Source organism: Nyctereutes procyonoides, unplaced genomic scaffold (genome assembly GCF_905146905.1).
Source record: "Nyctereutes procyonoides isolate TBG_1078 unplaced genomic scaffold, NYPRO_anot_genome, whole genome shotgun sequence".
In the NCBI taxonomy this organism is placed as follows: Eukaryota; Metazoa; Chordata; class Mammalia; order Carnivora; family Canidae; genus Nyctereutes; species Nyctereutes procyonoides.
Window position 1 is genome coordinate 3,482,509 of NW_026575134.1, and position 22,203 is coordinate 3,504,711.

The 22,203-nt window shown below is 38.9% G+C and overlaps 1 pseudogene; it reads right to left on the minus strand.

Moving 5' to 3' along the window:
• Positions 1-17,842: 17,842 nt before the first annotated feature.
• LOC129494063 (U1 small nuclear ribonucleoprotein C-like) lies at positions 17,843-18,321 on the minus strand (annotated as a pseudogene).
• Positions 18,322-22,203: the final 3,882 nt, after the last annotated feature.

A 22,203-nucleotide genomic window follows, 5' to 3' on the forward strand; every position in this document is an offset into this window, starting at 1 on the left:
GATACTGCCTATTTAAACATTTCAAAGAACATTACGGAAGGTTGTTGGTATTTCAAATGCTTCCATTTTTCAAAAGGTAGCATGGATTAAATAAGTAAAAAAATTCCTGAAATTGCATTTTATGATATGTCATGATTAAACAGCTATTAGTTATGCAGAGAAATATCAGAGCAAAGCTATCCTATGGCTGCTGAAGATACACTTGAATGGGAGAATTCAACACTTAGAGGAGACTAACAAAGAAAATTTGTCACAAATATTGTGTCAAAGCCCATTGATAAGCAATTATTTTTAGACCATTGTTTTCCATGCTTTCCTTGTTTTCTACAGTTCATGCTAGTTTTATTAGATATCTTTAAATAGATAAAGAAAGAAATTGTGACTACAAAACCACATGAGTAATTGTACCTAATTTCCATGAGAAAGGTAGGAAACCAAGAGAAATTTTAATTTAGTAGCTAATTTTAGGTTTTGATTGAATGCCAGATTGATGCTGTGGTATATATAGAGTGAAATGATTAATCTTTCTTCCAATTGTACTGAGGAAGAAAATTATTAACAGAGACTTGACAGTTCTAAAAAGGGTGAAACATAAAATACATTTGGTTAAAATATTTGCTCCTCACAGAAATTAGAGTGAATTGGGCTAGTGGAGAGACTGCTTTCTCACTTTTCTTTCTGGATCTTGACTAGGAAATGACATGATCCCCTCTTTTATCCTCATTGAACTTGCCTTTCCGAAGACCCACTGCAGTGAAAGAAGAAACATGTAGGAGATGTTCTGTTTCTTTCAGAAAGCAACACCTCTGAAAATGACATGTAAATCCTTAGCCCTGTTACCTCATCCACACAAATAACTAGTTAAATAAGGCTCTTACTGTATCTTTGTATTGCTTTTATTATTTTTTTTTTTTTCACAGAGCCACCATTTTTGGCAAATCCTAGGAAAGAGAAATAATTGCATTTTGAATCCTGTTTTGCTTTCCTTTCTCTTTTTTACTGTAAAGGTTCAACACTCTTGAAGCACACTCTGGGCCTTATAAGGTCTATACAAACCCTCTCCAAATCTGCTCTGAAATACAGCTATGGAGGCAGATGGTCCCTGGGCCAGAATCCCCACCAAGGAGGAAGGAAGGAAGAAGACTAAAAACAGGTAGGACCGTAAAATTAGAACCGACATAGAAGGACTCCATTCATGTCATGGGTCCTCTTGTCATGAGCCCCATATCTGAGCAGTGTTCCCTTATAGGTGTTTCCTGTAACCTATGCAGTTTCTCACTGTGCCCAAAGACCTTCCATGACAAGCCCTCATCTTTCTTGTTTCCTTGCACTGCAAAGTAGTCTGCCTCCATGCACGAGCGCTGTGTTCCCTACTCAGGCCTTTACTCAGGCCACTGCTGGATGATTGCAGCTCTCAGCAACGTCCATCATTCCAGAATCCAGGTCCTTAGTAGTCAAGCACCACCTCTCGTGCAGCCTTTCTGGACTCTTGCCAAGAGTGACTTTTTCTGTTTCCCTTAACACTTATGTTATAAAACTTTCCTATCAGATAGCTCTGTATATATATATATATATATATATATATATATATATATATATATATCAGCATATCATATCTAGTCAAATGTATGGTATATTACATATGTACAGTATGCACACACAAAATATTCTTTTTTTTTTAATTTTTATTTATTTATGATAGTCACACACACAGAGAGAGAGAGGCAGAGACACAGGCAGAGGGAGAAGCAGGCTCCATGCACCGGGAGCCCGACGTGGGATTTGATCCCGGGTGTCCAGGATCGCGCCCTGGGCCAAAGGCAGGCGCCAAACCACTGCACCACCCAGGGATCTTATATATGCATGTATGATGTCCAAATGTCCAGATGTTTAAATGTACAGTATTTTTATATACATTAGTAAAATATAAATAAACATATATGAGTATATAGGTAAGGGAAAATGATACAAAACATAAAGGCACATTTTCTCTCTCAATTCTCCTTTCTGAATTTCTCATTAAACTTATTCTACTTCCAGTGTCCAGGTAAAATAGAACATTTTCTACATTGTATTCATCCTTCTCCGTAAGTTAGGATGCATTTACCCTTAAAAAAAATGGAAAGCCAAGGCAAAGACAAAGCATGTCACAAATCAATTAAAGAATGAGTAATAGATTTGAGAAACTATTTGCTGGTAAAAGGTGTTATATTGACAAGAAGAAAGAACAACCTAGTAGAAAAAGTGGGCAAAGTGTGAAGAGGGAATTCAGAAAACAGAAAATCTATTGAAAACTCCATGTTCTGCTTTATACTAGTGAGATATAACCAGAAGGAAATATAAAGTTCTTAGTTTGGATAACTTTATTACTGGAACCATAAAGTTAGGGTTATGAAAATAATGGCTCCCACATTGTTTTATGATAATTCAACCAAATTCATTGATTTCTTTAGTGTTAAAGGAACCGGGGAGGGGGAAGGGGGGAAGTGATTCTAAGAGTTTTCTGGCTAACAAAGTAACTGAATATGTACTTTCTAAAATTAAAAATACATATTTGGAGAGTATTATTTATAGTTGATAATAATAAAAGAATTTCAGAAATTAGGCACAGTCCTTAGATGTATCAAAAATCTTATTGTCTTTTTATTTGGTATTCACAGATAATATTTAAGAAACACTTATTGGTTATTAGGTTCATATCATGTCCTTGTTCTTAAGATTTTTACAATCCAATTTATTTTTAAAAACCTAAGTTTTTCAATCCCTAGACTGCTCAGCATTTTTCTTCTTATTTGCCTACATTAGCATCTGTCTTCTCTCTCATACCTGTTCAGAAATTCATTTACTGGAAACTAGTAACTTGGAGACCCTGTGGTCTTAAAGCGATCCAGAGATTCTTTTACATGGGCTGAGGAAATGCAGGCCTGAAGTAACTACATGGTTACAAGTGAAAGTGCAAAACTTACATTTTAATGAAAAGAATACAGGGCATAGAATAGTGCACTCTGGAAATGGTTGGTACATGTTTGAAGAAAACCGTGAACGTTGGCCTCAATAACAAGGACATATTCCTAGGAGAGCAGATTACCTCCTAAATGATAATAGCATAATAATTGGAGGAAAAGTAAAAACAAAAGTAGATTTAATAGAGCCCTGATAATAGAATACACTGAGAGACCAGCAAAGGGGAGTTACTGTAAAAAGGGTTGAGTAAGGAGACTGGACCCATTGTTTCATTTTTATATCAACCATCATTACCAGAAGGATCCATGGACCGGGACAATGCATTTCTCCTCCTCTCAGCACCCCTGCAAACTGAACTGGGTGGGGTAGGATTAAACTAGTGGGCCTGAAACTGAACCTCTCCTACTCTTACCCCCAAATAGAAACAGAAAAGTTCCTCCTTTCCCCCAAGAAGGACGGAAAGTGCTCAAAGTTTAAAATATCAGTGTAAGCTGTTATTTGGCTTCATGTAACTAATATAATGTTTTACCCTTTAGCCATTATTTCAGCAACAGATCAATAGAGATATTATTATTTGAGTAGAGAAACCAACATCCAAAGATTCAAAGGAACACTTTGAAATGCGGTGGTTCTCACATCTTCTAGTAATTCCATCCTTCTCACTGTCTTGCTCAATGGCCATAAAATTGATATTTTTTGGCTAAATTGGTTTCTTTTGGCTGTCTTAAATAATCCCTGTCCAATCAGTCAAAAAATCTGTGCAGTTGATCCAATTTGGCTGTTAAGATGGGCAAAGACACTACTCTGCCATTGTGTACTCTCATGCTTTCCTATCAGAAATGTTCCTGTTTGGAGGTTTTACAAATAGAAAAAAAAAATGTCTATTTACAATTATTCTCAAAATTGGCACTCCCAGCAGCATGCCAGTTTAGCTTTATTTAACCTGGAACCACTAAGAGAATCTAATTGAACTGAAAGTGAGGCAGGCGATAATTTCTGATGTGCATGCAACAGAATTATTTCAAGAACTAGACCTTTCAGGGAATTCTGATCCCAATGTGCAGGGATTCAAAGCACCTTGCCACAAATCCAGCAAAGCTCCCATTCAGGAGCATTGAATTGATTACTCATTTCATTACTGGGATATGCTCCATCAGAGCGTTTACATGTTTGATTTTTTTTTTGATTACTTAGAAATACCTAATTATCATAGTGTTAATTTCAAAAATAAAATTAAGAATAAATTTGACACTTAAAAGAAGCAACTATAAGAAATAGGGTTATACAGTAGTTTAAACTATGAGTTTATGCCTCACTTATCATACTATGTGACCTTGAATCATTTAAGCCTCTGAGCTTTAAGTTCTTCATCTGTAAACTTGATATGAACAATAATCCCAGCATTTAGTTTATTCCCTCCCCTCACATGCTCAGAGATTTGGTGGGCCGCTTTATATTTTTGTATACCCACCATGCTACAACATGCTTTGAGTTTTTTTTAATTTTTTTTAATTTTTTTAAAATATAGTCACACAGAGAGAGAGAGACAGAGAGAGAGAGAGGCAGAGAGGCAGGCTCCATGCACCGGGAGCCTGACGTGGGATTCGATCCCGGGTCTCCAGGATCGCGCCCTGGGCCAAAGGCAGGTGCTAAACCACTGCGCCACCCAGGGATCCCTGCTTTGAGTTTTTTTGTTTAAATTTTCATTTTTAAACTCTATGACATTAAAAAGTTATAATAAAACATTCTAGCTTATCTTCAGTTTTAAGTAATTTTATTTTGATATTGATTATTGACATTTATTTATTTATTTGATATTTTATTTATCTGACAGAGAGAGGGCACAAGCAGGGGGAGCAGCAGAGGGAGAGGGAGAAGCAGACTCCATGATGAGCAGAGAGCCTGATGCGAGGCTCCAACGCAGGACCCTGGGAACATGACCTGAGCCAGTGGCAGGTGCTTAACCAACTGAGCCACCAGGTGCCCCCTGATGATTAGTATTTAGATTTGCTTTTTAATTTATTATTTATTTGATAGCAATGAATCTTCTTAATCTCATTGATGGTAAATTCCCTTACTTATATCCCTCTTTTATATTTTCTGTTTCAGGAAAATAAGGATATATTTAAAAACACACTAAAACGGAGATCAGTATGAAGATTTTTTGAACACTTACAATGAATCAGCATTGCTGAGAAGGATTAATTAAAAGCAAAGAAATAGCTAGAGGAAAATAAAAAGAAATGATGGATCTCTATTCTGTCTCATTCTAGTATGTTTCTAAAAACAAAAGCAAAGGAGAGACCTGATATAGATTTTACGTCACTAAAAAGATTTTGAAGAAAATCAGATTGTTACAGGCACTACATTTTAAAAATGGATGAATTGCACCTCATCTGGAGGTTGACACAGAGTCAGGGCAAGTGGCAGGCGGAGATGAAGATTGCAGCTGGAATTGTATACTTCTGTCTATTTCTGGGCTGACACCAGTGTATTTGTGAAATATTTCCTTTCTTCTCATATTTAAAATTAATAACCAGTTGGGATTGCATTGCTGGAGCACTGGGACATTTTTGAAGTAATATTCCTCAGCAGGTGCCTCTAGAAAACTAAGGTACAAAATGATTCTTGAGACATCCAGGTGTCTTCCCATTTGAGGCATTCAAACTTTGAGTTTGCCCACACTCTTGCTAGCAAAGGACCCTAGGCATAATTTCATCCCCTCTCCTAGTTTTTTGTACCATATACAGATGGATTCATTTAATTCATCTTAATACCTTGTAGACCCCCAGTTAGGTATGCGTAATTAATTCTGTAGAGAAGACAGAAAAAATTCCCAAGCCAGATCAAGAGCAAACAGAATAATAATAATAAAAAAAATCAGTAAATAGACGAGAACAACATGGAAAGAAAATGAAGATTTGAAATATATGCACATTGATAATATCTTTAATGGATTAATTATGACCTGTACAATAATATAACAAATGGTTATTTTTAAAAAGATTTTATTGGGATCCCTGGGTGGCGCAGCGGTTTAGCGCCTGCCTTTGGCCCGGGGCGCGATCCTGGAGACCCGGGATCGAATCCCACATTGGGCTCCCGGTGCATGGAGCCTGCTTCTCCCTTTGCCTGTGTCTCTGCCTCTCTCTCTCTCTGTGTGACTATCATGGATAAATAAATAAAAATTTTAAAAAAATTAAAAAATAAAATGTAAAATCTGTTTAAAAAAAAAAGATTTTATTTATTTATCTATTTATACCCAGTGGGGGGGGGGTTGTGCTGATAGGAGGGGCGGATGGAGAGGGAAGGAGAGAATCTTAAGCAGACTCCCTACTAAGTGCAGAGCATGGCTCTCTTTCATAACCCTGATATCATGCCCTGAGCTAAATCCAAGCATTAAATATTTAGCCAACTCAGCCACCTAGGCACCCCAATGCAAAAAAAAGTACTTAATAAGGAAAAGCGCATGTGAAAAGGAAATACATGGCCATTTAATGAAACGGTGACCAAATATATGAAATTTAAACCAACAAAAATGGTAAATCAGAAGAAAATGAGAAGAAACTATTAACCGGTGATGGAAACAGTTTATGAGAAATAGACTTTCATACTTGACAACTAGGCATATCAATTAGTACAGACATGTGCAAGGTTGCTTCAACAGTATCCTCAAAATCTGTAAAGATATTTATATCTTTGACAATTTGTTCAACCTCTTTGATTATCGGAGACATACGGAAAAATATTTTACAATAATATTCATAATATTCTTTGCAGTGTTATTTCATGATGAAAAAAACTTTAAAAGACTTAAATATCATCAAATAAGGAATTGCTTGGCATCAGTCCTGTTAATAAGATAAAATACTTTGCAGCCATTACTATTCAATACATGCATAGTTATATGTGATAGCAAGTGTTAATAAAGCATGCTAATCCAGAGATTGCATACTGGAATATATCCAAAATGACATATCTATGTGTGTATTTAGAAATATGTAAAAGGTAGGCTCTTGACACAATTGAGAGAAGGCTTCCATTTCATGACCACAGCACATATTAACAGTTTATTTCTAAAAGGCAATGGCTGAAACTGTAAAACTTCAAGAAGGTCATCAGTGAGAAAGAATTTTCTACCCAGGAAATCTAAAGTTATCTGTAGTGCTTCCTCAGTGCTTGAAGTGTTTCCAGGGTTTCCAGTTCTGGCCTCTCACCATACCTTCCTTGTCTCCTCAGGTATGACCTAGCCAATGCTTCTCACCTCTGTGGTGACCCACCTGCCTGTTCGAAAGGTAAGATGATAAATAGTGATCTTTGCAACCCCGCTTTTCCTTTCCCGTGTGGAACGTTAAAAAGTGATCTTTGTCTATGCTGGGGATATTACAAATAGTAAACATGCAATTTATAAAGATAATTTTTTATAACAGAACAACTATGTCTGACTGCTTGCTCCGTGCTCTCCTGAGCCTACCTGTTCATGGGTGGATCATCACTACACATAAAATGGTCATGACCTTGGCCTGCTAAGGCAGAGCTCTTCTAGGACTCTCTTGGCTCAACATAACTATAGGGCAAAAAATGGGGGAAAATATGGACCAATAGTAGTTATGTCTGGGTAATGAATTGTAGATGTTACAGATACTTTGTTTATTTATTCATTCACTACCACTTATGAGAGCCTCTTATGAAACAATCACTGACTCAGTGATAGTGATACAATAGTGAATAAAAGCAGATGCATCATTTATGGAGGTAAAGAACTACTGAAGGGCATGTCATTATTTTTATTTTTTTAGGTTTTAATATCTAAACTAAATCATAAGGCAATATTAGACAACTCATAATAAGGAATGTTCCTATTAGAAATGGGAAAATGCCAATATTGTTAATGAAAAGAAGAAGAGGAAAGAAAACAAGTAAGGAATAAAACATAACAAAACAAAAGAAAGAAAGAGGGAGGGAGGAGGAGGAGAATTAAGAAGAAAAAGAAAGAGATTGAGAGAAGGCAGGAAGGCAGGGGAAATGTTCCAAATTAAAGAACAGTAGAAAGACATGACAACCAAATGTAATACCTGATCCTAGACCAATCCTATAGCAGATGGGGGGAAAAATATAAAGGAAAACTGAGAAAATAAATTAGAATAGGTAACGGAACGGAACCCAAGTCCATCTGCACCAAGGGCAGCAAAGCCAATCACAAATGTGTCAAGTAGGCAGCAAAGAAAGAGTTTCCTGGGGAGGCAGGCAAATGAGGAGACAGGAGGGCAAGCCTTAGATCCACCTGTCCAAAGTGGGAAACAACAATATTTGTATAATTAGAGGGGTTGGGATAAACACATATTGATGACAAGGTGGGGAAACTTATTCATGAGGAGGGATGGAGTATGCGCATTGAACAAACATGTAACCTGCATCCATGTTCACTTTGAGGAGGAGGCAACATTAAAATGGGGCCAAATTCAGCTCCTCCTGTCAGGACGGTATCTTTAGGACAAGAATATGGGTCAAGGACATGCTCCAGAGCCCGTATAAACTGGGTGGCGCCTTGGGGTCTTATCTGGGGTGAGGGATGGTGGGCCTTGTTTGTTCACATCAGTGACCTTCAGCCCAGGCCTCCGCAGAGACAGTGGTGGATCTGTTAGCAGGGTCTAAAAGAACCCATATCTGATTAGGGAGAAACAGTTCTCTGAAAAAACAAGGTTTAAATTTCCCGTTTCGACCTCATTAACACCACGGGGCACTGTTGGAATAAGAGTATCGCAAACATGTTAAACTTACTGACATTGATAACTGTTCTGTGCTTGTACAGCAGAATATCCTGTTCTTAAGAAATGTACTTGACCTTTGACACTGCTTCTCAAATGGTTCATTAAAAAATGTATAGGCAGGAGGTAAAATGTCAACACTAAGTGTATTTTATTTGATAATGTGGATGGTTTTTATATTATTTTGCAGCATTTCTATAAGTTTTAAATATTTCCAAATGAAAGGCTTAGAAAACCACACTCAAGTTAAAAATTGCACATTTAATAAGGGCAATGGATAAGAGGCCCATAGTACTTTGGATCCTTATATAAGGGGATCTGTCCATCAAGCCACATTGAGGAGACTTCCCTAATTAAGGAAGCTGAGATCTAACACGTACAGAGTTGAGATGCTGGACGGGAGGGAAAAGTACTATAGGCAGAGGAAGCAGCAAGATTAAGCAAATCCCCTCTAGTGAGATGGGGTACACAAAGGAGAAGAGAGGAAGCACCCGAGTGTTTGATCAGGTGGGCCTGGACATCTGATGGGGCCCGAGGCTTCAGGGAGGGCAAGAAGTGGTGGCCTTTCACACCATGTGGAAGGTGGTGTTTCTATATTCAAATGTCATTGTTCCAAGAACAGCCCGGGGTGGTACTGAGCTCTGGTGAAGCACAGAGAGCCCCAGGGCGGTTTCTAAAAATACATAGTACAATTGATGGATTTTGTTTGCATTTGAGGAGAGGGTAAAACTGGGGGGAGGAAAATAAGCAGAAAAAAAAAAAAAAAAGGCAGAGCCAAGGTCAGCCCTGTTTTTTAAAGGTCAAAAGTTAACAATAAGTTGAAAGGTCAAGTTTGGTTTTAGCAAAGCTGCAGTTGAAAAATATTTTGTAAACTCTGTATGATGAGGGATGTTAACTATATATATATGTATATATTCATATGTATTCATATATTTTCACACATATATATTATATATATGATGTTATGTGTCGATTATACTTCAATTTAAAAAAATGTGGTTGAATTTAGATCATGGCAGTGGTGGGATGGGGGGAGCAGTGAGGTAAGGGGAAGAGTGTGGAAGGGCCACTCCTTTGGCAGGGGTGGCACAGAAGACACAGGGAGGCAAGAGCCGGAGATGGAAAACCCTATAAAATCAGCAATGTCTCCTCCCCAATGTGAGAGACTTTCCTGATTTTTCCACATGTATAAACAATGGCTCTATGTTGTTATTTTTTCAGCAGAATAAACATAATTGTCTTCCAAAAGATATTAAAAAGATACAACCATACAGTTTCTGCCCCTATATTAAGGAGGAATGCAAAAACTAGGAGGTAGATAGTAATAAGTGTAAAATATTTCACAAGTAGTAAAGTGTTAGGAAAATGTAGGAGTGGTAGGCACTGGGATAGAACAATAAGAACAATCTTGCAGAGCTGTTTTTAGGCAACAGGCTTGACCAATGGAAGGTAAAAAGGTCCAGAGTGACCACTGGGCTACATGCAAACAGGCCCATTAGGCGACCCACGTCGAAAGAGTCATAAGCCCTAGCTGACCAATGGCCTACTTATACCCGGGCACAGGTGCCAAAAAAAGAACATTCCTTACGTTCCTTGTTCCTATACCTTGTCACTTCCCCCTCAACTACAGTCCCCCACCACTGCCTCCTGGCAGGCAGTCTCTTCTGCAGTGTATTCTATAAACCCCAATCCCCTTTGTCCTGCTCCCTTGAATACTTTCACTGCCATGAGGCAGCCTCCACTGGATCAGCTCCCAACCCCAATCTTTGAAATTGTACATAATGAGATTAAATATTAGGTTTTATACCACTTCGTTTTGCTTTTGTTATTATAGAATATTACTGTCTATTATTATTGTACTATTAATAGGGATATGACTGAGTAGAATCCTGAAAGTGCCCAGAGGCTAGAAGATTTCATTTCCTTGTTATGCTCTGAATAGGGTCTTTTCTGCCAAACTCCATAGAGGGGTCTATCCAACCAGAGAGGCCTGAATCCTCAACCACACACTGTAGACATGCAGCAATGACCTTGACTCGGCTCAGGACAACCCCGTAGACTTGGGTGTTAGCTGAGCCAACTGGAGGCTCTAAGTGGCCTCAGCTCTAGAAGGAGGGACGACAGGCCTGGCAGTCAGGCTGGGTTGGACTCCCAACTTCAGAAGCCTGAAGACATCAGACCTGGTTAGCTCGATTTACTCCCAGGACTTAAGAGGAGCATTGCCAGATGGGAGGATGTGCACAGATAAAAACCAGGATGTGGAGGGTCTTCTTCTGCATGACCTTTGTATGAGTTACAGGCCTGTACCTGGGGAGTGGAGCTGTTGTCTTCACACAGATGAGGTGCTGTCTGGGGGAAGGAGGATTAGAATTACTCCACATGACGTGGAGCTCCGAACTAGAACCAGTAAAGAATCTTGTCCAAGTATGAAAACAATCTGAAAATAGAACAGGGCATTGCAAGGACCTCAAGTCCCTGTCACAGTAGACGCTGAGGCAGAGGCTGGAGGGTGGCTTGGGCAGAAAAGGTAGAGATGATGAAGAACCACAGTGAGCGTAAAGTTTCAGTTCTGCTAGATGAATAAATTCTGGAGATCTTCTGTAGGACACAATGCCTATAGCTAACAACACGTACGGCTGCCTTCGAAATTTGTTGAGATCTCATGCTGCTTGTTACCATAGAACAAAAAGGAAAGGAAAGGGGAGAGGAAGGGGGAGGAGAGGGGTGAGGAAGGGGAGGAATGGAAATGAAAGGAAAAACGTAAGGAGACACAAAGATACTTTGGCAAGTGCTGGAATTTACCCTGATTGTAGGTGGGTATTTGCATGTGTCCGACATCATCAAATTGCATTAAATATATTCAGTTCTTCTTCTTTTTTTTAATCAATTATCAATAAAGTCATTTAAAGAAAAAATAAAAAAGAACCATATAGGCCAGTGGCCAAACAATGACTCCCCCTGATTCTGAGACCTTCCATCTACAAGTCCACAGGCCACAAGCAAACAAAATGTCACACCAAAAAAGGCAGATCCAAGTTCTGAAATTCTACAGTCGGGAGAAAAATTTCACATTTCTCTGTAGTAGGCAGTTAGAAATGTTGAAAAGAACATTGATCTATTTGCTCCCGATGGCACTGCGAAGGAAAATCCCTGTAATATACAGTGTGGGTGATCCGTTCGTTAGAGCAGGGCACACGCTAGAGGTGTGCAAATCAGCCTCATTTAAATATGAGCTAGGTGGCTTAGCCTGAGAAGAAACACCTGCTGGCTAACCTCACAGCCGCAGAGCCTCGTAGCTACCCCTGCTGGGAGTTCCAGCTGTCAAGTATCAAAAGCCAACTGTACATGCTGCAAATTTCTAGGAAGCGATGGTCAAAAACATCCCAGTCTATTTCAGTCTCCTTGACTGGCCCTAGACGTACTGTCAGGAAAGGGCTGATCCACTCCTGTTTGGAGAACACAGTGAAAACAAGTGATCAGAACCATGATTATAAGCGTTTTCATCTTCAAATATCTCCGCTCGTAATCTCTCACTCTTTCAAAGTCTGTCTTGAGTGAATTTTCTACTGTGTTTCCACAGGGTAAGTGTAGTCAAGCATGGAATCTAATTTTTCTTATTATTCTCTGCTCCTGCTTTTCTTGTCTTCTCTCTTTTGATCTGTGCTCATGCCTTGAAATGAAATGAAGCAAGAGAATAGGCAAAGCTTAGATTTAAAAAAAAAAAAAAGAACAAACTTTTTTTTTTCTGAGCTTACCTACTCACAGAAAGCAGTCTTTTTCCTGTTTTTTTTTCCCAATATTTTAAATTGTTCATTTTTTTTTACGAAATTTTATCCAGCCTGGATAACTGTACGTGCTTCTCAACCAGTCTCCTGTTTTTACGTAGTCAGTAGAATCATCATCCTTTGACAGAATAATCAGATGGTGTCCGTCCTGTCGAGTTCCTGCTGTGGCTACTTCCTTAGGCAGAGAGTTCGCCATGACCTATGTGTCCAGCAGGATCTGGCCAGTCATCTTCTAGCCAAACCACTTACTGCTCCCCTCCCCACCCTTAATCACACAAGCCACACTGACCACATTAGCCTTTGGCCTTTCTGGAACATTCCATTGTCCCTCCATGTTGGGGTCTGGATATGTCTCCATTTCTGAGCCGTTCTCACCTGACACCTCAAAGACAGCATCTGTGCTCAAACAGCCCCTTGCCAATGGCACAACCACCTTGCCCAAACTCTCACACCTTGCTTTGAGATTTCTCTTTGCCAAAGATCTCATGTTTTTTTTTTTAATTTTTCTGTATAACTCATGCATTTTTATGTTTATGAGTATTTTCTACATTCTCTCCCCGTAGAGTAACAGCCTCACGGGAAAAGAAATCTTTGTTTTATTCATGAATGTTTCCCAAGCTCCTAGAACAGTGAGTGCTTGGATATAGTAGGTACTCAACATGTGCCTGTGAAATTAACATATTTATTAATAAATTAAAAAAATTGCTTGGGGACCTACCATATTCCTATTACAGGGCAAAGAACTTTATGGGTATGGTTAAGCAAAATATGAATAAATTTAGCCCATCTATATAAAACTCTGTCCCCCTGAGATTATGACCAAACAAATTATGATCATCCTAGCTATTAAGTGTAATCAACACAGGAACAAATCATGTGATATTCTAGAAGAGGACAAGTTAACTCTTTAGAAATATTTTTGGAGGTGATAATATTAGAATATGGTCTTCAAAGTTTATTAACATTTTGTAGGTAGAAGAGACAAGGAAAGGGGCACCTGGGTGGCTCAGATGGGTAAGCATCTTCCTTTGGCTCAGGGTCCTGGAATGGAGCCCCAAGTTGGGCTCCCTGCTTCTCCCTCCCCCGTACCCCTCCCCCTGTTTGTGCTCTCCCTCTCTGTCAAATAAATAAATCTTTCAAAAAGAAGAAGAAGGGCAGCCTGGGTGGCTCAGTGGGTTAGTGCTGCCTTCAGCCCAGGGCCTGATCCTGGAGACCCGGGATCGAGTCCCACATCGGGCTCCCTGCATGGAACCTGCTTCTCCCTCTGCCTGTGTCTCTGTCTCTCTCTCTGTGTATGTCTCTCATGAATGAATAAATAAAATATTTTAAAAAAAAGAAGAAGATGAAGAAGAGGCAAGGAAAAAAAATAGTATCGAAATCTGGTATTTACTATAAGGAATGCTTATTTCTATGTATATATGCCCCCAAAATTTCAAGCACAAAATTCTATATACAGAAGAAGCAAAATACATAGTTTATAATGGGACTTACCCTACGTATCTGTTCATCTGGGTGTTGATTAGTATCCTTTAATATCCTTTCCAATAAACCAATAATCTCATGGGTGAACCGGTTCCCTGAATTCCATCCATGAGCTGTTCTAGCAAATTAATTGAACCCAAGGACGAGTTATGAGAAAGTCTGATTTATAGGTGGTCAGTCGGAGTCCCAGAGCGCAACCTGGACTTTCGATTAGCATCCAGAGTGGGGGCAGTCTTGTGGAACTGAGCCCTTAACCTATGGGACCTGATGCTACTCCAGGGTAGGCAGTGTTGGAATGGAGGTGAATTGTAGGACACTCAGCTGATGTTGGAGAACTGCTTGGTGGTATGGGGAAAAATCAACACATTGGAATTAGTGGCCGGAATGGAACAAAGACAGCTCATATTGGTAAATAAGAAAGAAGTTCAACAAATCACTAAGAAAAAGTTAGCCTGCCCTATAGGGGACTAGGCTAATGACTGTCACTTCACAAAAAAGAAATCCAAATGGCTGTTCAAGGTGCAAATATCATAGCAGTCAGAGAGTTAGAAGCTATAACCACAAATACCACTACACAGCTTTCAGAGTGACAAAGTTTAAATGTCAGTTAATAACCAAATGATGATAGAGATTTGGAGAGCAAGGCGCTTCCATGAACCGCTACTTGGAAAATAAGTTGTTACAACTACTTTTGAAAGAAGTGTGTCATTATTTATTAAAATAAAGGTATCCAGGGGCACCCGGGTGGCTCAGTGGTTGAGCGTCTGCATTGACTTAGGTCGTGATTCTGGGATCCTGGGATCGAGTCCCACATCGGGCTCTCTGCATGGAGCCTGCTTCTACCTCTCTCTCTCTCTCTGTGTCTCTCATGAATAAAAAAATAAATACATTTAAAAAAAATGATAAAATAAGGATATCTACACTCTGTGCCTAGAGACTCCAATATTAGGTTTATGTTTTGCAGAAATGTATTTTATGTGTCGCAAGAAACATGTATAAGGAGATTCATGGCAGCACTCTCCATGGTTTCTCAAAATGAAAAAATATCCCACATAGCCATCAACAGTAACATGGATAATTAAAATTTTATATATTTATGTAATAGGTATTAAGTAGCAATGCAGATTAATGAGCTGCAGCTATTAGTAGGAACATGTATGAATCGTGTAAATATTCCAGAAGAGAAAAAGTAAACTCAAAGGAGTACATAGAGTACGGTCATATTTACACCAAGTTTAAAAATACTAAAATCTAAAGTGTATTCTTTAGGGATACATCCATCTATAGGCAGTAAAACTGTAAAGAAAATGGAGAGAATGCTTGTTCTAAAAGTCATGATAATTATTACCACCATACACAGGAGAAACTGAGGCCGAGAAAGGAAAGGCAGGGTCTTCTGAGTTGCTTCCATTATTCTGTTTTCAATATTCATGGGGATTATATGGGTCACCACTCAATAGGTATTTGTTGAGTTTTATACACAGATATAATTAGCTTTTCTCACTGTATTTCACACACACACACACACACACACACACACACACACACAGAAAAAACTAATTAGGAAGTTGTGGGTATGACCCAATGGTAACTAAAAATTACATGACCTGGAGACTTGAACACCAGCTATTTAAAATATTTCTCAGGGAGGGTGGTTTTAGCAAAAATGTCTTAATATTACATAACACACAATTTACCGTATTCTCTGTTTTTTTATGTTGTATGGAAAACCGCTCTCTCGGATGGTAGTCCCGGTTCACATAAGTGTTTATTCTTTTTTAAATTCGGAAGAAGTTTTCCTTGTGGAGTAAATACCTTTACTTTCTCATAGCAGAGCCCAAGAGCAGGAGGAAATGACCCAGTATGACCTTTCCAGAATCTTTCCAAACGAGCTTGTGGATTAAACCTGACATCTTCTTTCGAAGAGAGCAGCAGCTGCCAGGGATACCTGCGTCCTTGCCCCCCTGCAGCTCCGAGCTTCAGAGGTGGGTAAAGGGCCTCAGACACAACAAGGTGGAATATATAGTAGCTGCCCATTGATATTGAACGATTTAGCTTTATTTGCAAAGGCAATTGGCGCAGATCCCTGAAATCGTGCTGCTGTGTGAGCCACTTACTTGCAAGCCGTGTGAGATGGCTTTTCTCTCGTTTTTTTTTCTGTTTAATTATGACATAACACATGGCTGCAGAAGAGTATGCTGAACAATATAGCAGCTGAAGCTTCATCAAAAGACAAACACTTCTTAACCATGAGACCTAGGCCAAAAGAACATTGACAGAACACCGAGGCTCCCTAAGCCCCTCTGCAGCTGCCCCTAACCCAGCCCTACAGGAACCCCCACCTGCCCCCTCAGGGACCCCTCCTCTGCCAACACACGTCCCCTCCAGCAGCGTAGGACAACACTCTGCTTTCCTAAACATGGGATGCCACCCTCTGTATGTTTAGCCATTCCGAAGGGTCTATATTGGCACTTGCACGTGGTTTGACTTAACATCCCCTGATCAAAGCTGAGACCGAGCACCTTGTGCAGTAGGTATTGATCCTCGGAGCTCACCTTTGTGTGAATTTTCTGTGCAAGTCTTGTGCCTTTTTTTTTTTTTTCCTATTGAGTATTTTGTCTTTCCTTGTTGATTTGTAGGACTTCTTTATTAGCCCTTTGTCTCTTGCATGGGTTACCCTTATCTTCTCTCTGCCCATCTGTGCCTTTTCTTCTTTCCCTCATCTTCCTGAGCAGAAATTCTTAACTTTAACACAGTTCAACTTGTCAATCTTTTCCTTTGTGGTTAGAGATTTTGCGGCCTTTTAAAAAAGTCTTTCAGCTTCCACAAAGTGATGCATATGCATATTTTCATATTCTCTGCGAAGGGCTTTCTTATTTTGCTTTTACATTGAGATCAGCAAGCCACCCAAAATTGTATGTGTGGCATATGATTGGGGACTTGTTTTTTTTTTTTTTTTTTTTTTTTTTTTTTTTTTACTATATGGATACCCAGTTGTATTGGCAACATTTATTGGGAATAACTCCCTAGGCCACCCATCTGCAAGGCCATCCTTGTAAATTCACATATATGCACGCGTCTCCCCGGTGGTCATCTACTTGCTGTCATAACAGATGACTACAAGTTTAGTTGCTTAGAACAACACTCAGGGATTGGCTGACAGGTCAGTCAGTCAGAAATCCAGGTGTCTTGTGCTTTCTGCTTAGTGTGTCACGCCACTGACGTCGGGTGTTGGCACTCCCTTCTGGAGTCCCTGAGGATAAATTCACTTCCACTCTTACTGTAGGCCACAGTCACTTCCTCGTGATTGTAGGATAGAGGAGCTTGTATCCTTGCTGCCAGTCAGGTGGGGGGCTGGTCTTTGCTCCTAGAACCCGCCTGCATTTCTTCTCAGGCTTTCCACGTGGGTCTGTTCCTGCGAGAGCAGATCAAGTCTCTCCCGTGCTTCAAATCTTCTTTATCCTTATAACATTTCTGACAAGAAGGAAGTGGTCATTCTAGCTCCCCCTGTGAATTTTTTTTTCTCATGATCTGCTTACTTTTAGGATTCTCTTAGTTATCTTTTGTTGTCAAAACTTTTACTTTTTTTTTTTTAACTAAAACAGTTGACAATTTTATTTTCACATTTCACAATACTAATGAAAATTGCCTTTTTTTTTTTTTTTTTTTTGTTCCACTACTTCTGTCTTTGATAGGAAGGGGAAGCAAGTCTTCCTTGTCATGCTGTTAGAAAACACCAGAGTCACAGCACCATGATCTCCTGGTGAAGTAGAACAAGTAATATAAAATGAATATAAAGAGTAATATAAAATGAATATAAATAAATGAATATCCTGTCTCTCCTTATCTGTCTGGTTGAGTCATTCCTGGCCGAGTGGGCATCATCATGGGACGGGCAGGAGGTCTCATCATTGGAGGCTCAGGCATCGTTGGCATATGGCCTCCCTTGGTGGCCTCATTCCAGGAGCAGGTCCTATTGGCATCATCCCAGGAGGAGGGGGGCCCATCATTGGCATCATGGGTGGGCCCCCCATATGGGGGGCTGGCATCATACCAGGGCCAGGAGGACCCGGGAGACTGGGGGAAGGTGGGATCATTGCCCCTGCAGGAGGAGGAGCAGAGGATGGAGTAGGAGGTATCTTTCCTTGTTGAAATGCAGCGGTTGTTTTGTCAGTCAGGCTCTGAGCCTGCTCTTCCATCCATTTCTGATAGTAGTCTTTCACATTTTCTTTGTGTTTCCTACCACTGCAGTGTGTCTTTCTCACAGATGGAGAGTCATGGGTGAGGTATGTGTCGCAGTACTCACTATAAAACTTAGGCATGTTGCTCTGCAGGCCGTTGGCCACTCCGTCCTGCCAAAAGTTTTACTTTGATGAAGTATGGATTTTTAAAAATTTATACTTCTTGAATTTATACATCCCTGTCTCATTCAGATTGCATATATATTTTTTAAGATTTTATTTAGTTATTTGAGAGAGAGTGTGCACATGTGTGCATGCACACACACATAAGCGGGGGAAAGGGCAGAGGGAGAAGAGAGAGACTCTCAAGCAGACCACATGCCAAGCACATAGCCCAACGCAGAGCTCCATCTCAGGACATTGAGATCATGACCTGAGCCAAAACCAAGAGTCGGACATTCAACTGATGAAGCTTCCAAAGTGCCCCAAATTACATATTTTAAAAAAATCACGTCTATATCTCCTATCCAGTCTTCTTGATATTCATTCTTATATATCTCTAACTTATTTTGGATATTTTTTTCCTGATGTGTCTTAGTGTTTACTGATCCTTCCTTCAACTTTATTTAGTTCTCTGTAAATCTATCCATTAAGTTCTTAGTTTCATTTCTTTTTTAGATCTTCTAGTTATCTACCAAAATTTTCAATTTCCCCTTTAATTGTCTGCACACAGGAAGCACATTTATACTGAGGTTTTATTTGATAATTCCAATATCTAGGGTCTCTCTGGCTTTCTTCATTTAGTGTTTCTGTGTGGTGTTTTTCTGTTCTCACTATTCTTGATGATTTTCCATTGTCAGATGGGATTGCATTTGTAAAACAGACTTTAAAAATAAGTTAGCATAGTATGAATAACTTTTACTCCAAGCTTTTTCTCTTGGATCACTAATAATGCAAGATCAACATAATCTTATTTTATTTTAAAAAATTTTTTTTTCATAATCTTATTTTAGAAAATGGAATGATAAGATGCTGGCATACAATCCCTATACTAGCTTGTCTATTTATGGAAAACCCTAATTCCTAAGGTATAGCCACTTTCGGCTCTAAAGTCTTCTTCTTGATGGTAGCTCATAGACGCCAGTCACTATCTTCTTGACCCCTTGATGAGATACAGATAGAACTAAGCCTTTCAGCTTCCTTTTAGGATTTGACAACTGCTCCTGGACCCTGTTCAGATAATTATCCTGTTAGCTCTTTAATATCTCCAAAGACTTTTGTTGAATTTTTTTCAGTTTTCATTGGGAAGTTTGATTCACATTAATAGACTTTTGCCCATTGCACTATTTATTTCATATATATATATATATATATATATGAATTATGAGGTATATTGTGTGTATATATGAGTTATATATATATGACTCAAAAATTAATTTCCCATAAAATATAGGATTTGATTTCGTTAGATTAATTTCTTGATTGCAAGTCTCATAGAATGTAAGAATTTAATGACAGAGAGAGAGAGAGGTGGAGGTGAGAAAGGCTTTTATACATATGAGTAATAAATGTAAGAGAGCACTGTAGCTAGCAAGAGTAAGAGTAGAATAAGGTGTACATTAAGGCTGGAGGTCATGGTCTTAGCTACCTTGTCAAGGGATCTAGATTTAATTCCAAGAGTGATTAGAAGGCATTGAAGGCTTGTACAGAGAAATTACATATGAATGTATTTATGCTTTTCTACAGCTTACTCTGACTCTAAGGTAGGCAATCAACTAGACTGTTGAGGAGAACAGGGCAGACAGCAGTGTTAGAAGTCGCCGGGCAGCCACTTAGGCCTTAATAGCAAACTCCATTGCTGCCTTCACTTTCAGGAAACTGTTTTAGTTCCTTTAACTGTTCCTTGAATACATTATGTTATATCCACATATTTTCCAAGCAGGACAGAGGTTGTTTCCTATACTCAGTATAGATGTCTTCCTCTTATAATCTTTTTTTTTAAAGGTTTTGTTTATTTATTTGACAGAGAAGCAGAGAGAGAGAGAGAGAGAGCACAAGTAGGCAGAGCATAGGCAGAGGAAGAGGGAGAAGCAAGTTCCCTACTGAGCAAGGAGTCTGATGTGGGGCTCGATCTCAGGACCTTGAAGGCAGACGCTTCACCGACTGAGCCACCCAGGTGTCCCTTCCTCTTGTAATTTATGATCTCATTCATCACATGAATGAGTGCAACCTCATGTGATCTATTGTCATATTACATTCGCTCAATCTACCCAAGTAGTGTGTCCTATTATAATAGCCCTCCTCCTCTCAGTATTTATTCATTCATTCATTCATTCATCCATTTATATCTAAGATAAAGCTTCCCAAGAAGATAAAATATTATTATGCAAATTACTGATACACAAATAAGAAGTCTCTAGACACCCACTTGGGGTCAGATCAAATACAAATTGCATCCTGGTTCCCCTGAATGTGGAATGAATTATATTCATTAATTGAATGTAATACATAATCAGTTGTGCTACACAGACACAAAGTGAAGCACAGTATCAGAGAAAAGAATTAGGAATACTACTAAACCATGTCTAATCTCATCAACTTGGCATCTGAATTAGAGGGAGAAGACAGGGCACATGAAATAGACTTGGCAGCACTGTTACTTGCCCCAAAACAGACTATGTGCTTAAAGTTAAGTAATCCTTCCGTAGAGCAGAGTCGACGTGGTTACCTAAGAAAGGAAAGAGCCTTATGAGCCCAAGTGGCTGCAGCCCTGAAGGGGAGGAGAGAACTGCAGAGTTTGGGGACGACAAACAGCAACACGAAGTGATTAAAAAATACCGGTAATTATTTTAGATGCCCTGTAATAGTTCCCAAAGATGATTTGGGTGTCCTCTAGAGGTGCCAGTGAAACAGGAACAGCAGGAGGAATAAATAGTAATAGGTAGGTTTGCTACGCCTCTCATAATCGATGGCACTATAGAAAGAGAGTAAGTCTTTTAAACAACCCAGTTATTGCCTCTCTCTTTTCCAGTCAGGAGCTGCCAATCATGCAAACTCTACTCCTTTGAGGCAAAAAGCTGAAGACTTATGGAAAAATAGAATGTCTGCTTCTTACCACATATATATTATGCTATAATGTGAAGTCCCTTGCCTTTAATTTTTAATATCTAGATCACTGCTGTCCAATAGAAATATAATATGTGTCATGTAAGTAATGTAAATTATTCTAGTAATTACATAAAAGAAATGCAAAGTAACAGATGGGATTATTTTTAATAATATAGTTCATTTAACCTAATGAATACAAAAATTTCAACATATATCAATATGAAAATATTAATGAGATTACTTCTTTGTGACTCACTGTGTAATTTACGCTCACAATACACCTTGGGACTATCTATACTTCAAGTATTTAATAGACACAAGTCGTAGTGGCTACCATATTGGACAGTGCAGATGTAGGTGGTCAAACATGACATATACACCTATTTGAAAGGAATTATTGAAAAATATGTAATCACGTGCATATCAGAAGTTTAACAGTGAGCTAATAACCAAAGACTTATCATCTTTTTTTTCTGCATAGAAAAATTCATTTCATAAAATCAAGATAATTGAAAATCTAAAGTCAGAAGAATTTATAAGTGACTAGATTATGCTTTGTTCATCCAGACTGTTTGCTATTATGTTTGGGGATTTAAATTCTAGGTTCATTTTCTGGAGGGGTTGATTTTTTTTTTAATTTGTATAAAAACAACAAAATACTCATGAAAAGCCATAGAATGATACCTGAAAGGGAGAACTTTGTGAAGAAATAGAACAAACTTCAGAGTTCCTAGGGATTGAGAAAAAGAAAAAAAAACTGAAATCAGCTGCTGGAAAGTTTGGTAAAGATAATTAGTAAAAACAGAAGCATCAGACACCAACCAAACTAGTGAATTACCTGGAGTAGAATTCAAAGATAATGGCTATGAGGCAGGACAAGGGCCTTGTGTATGTGAGTCCCTCATACTCCATTGA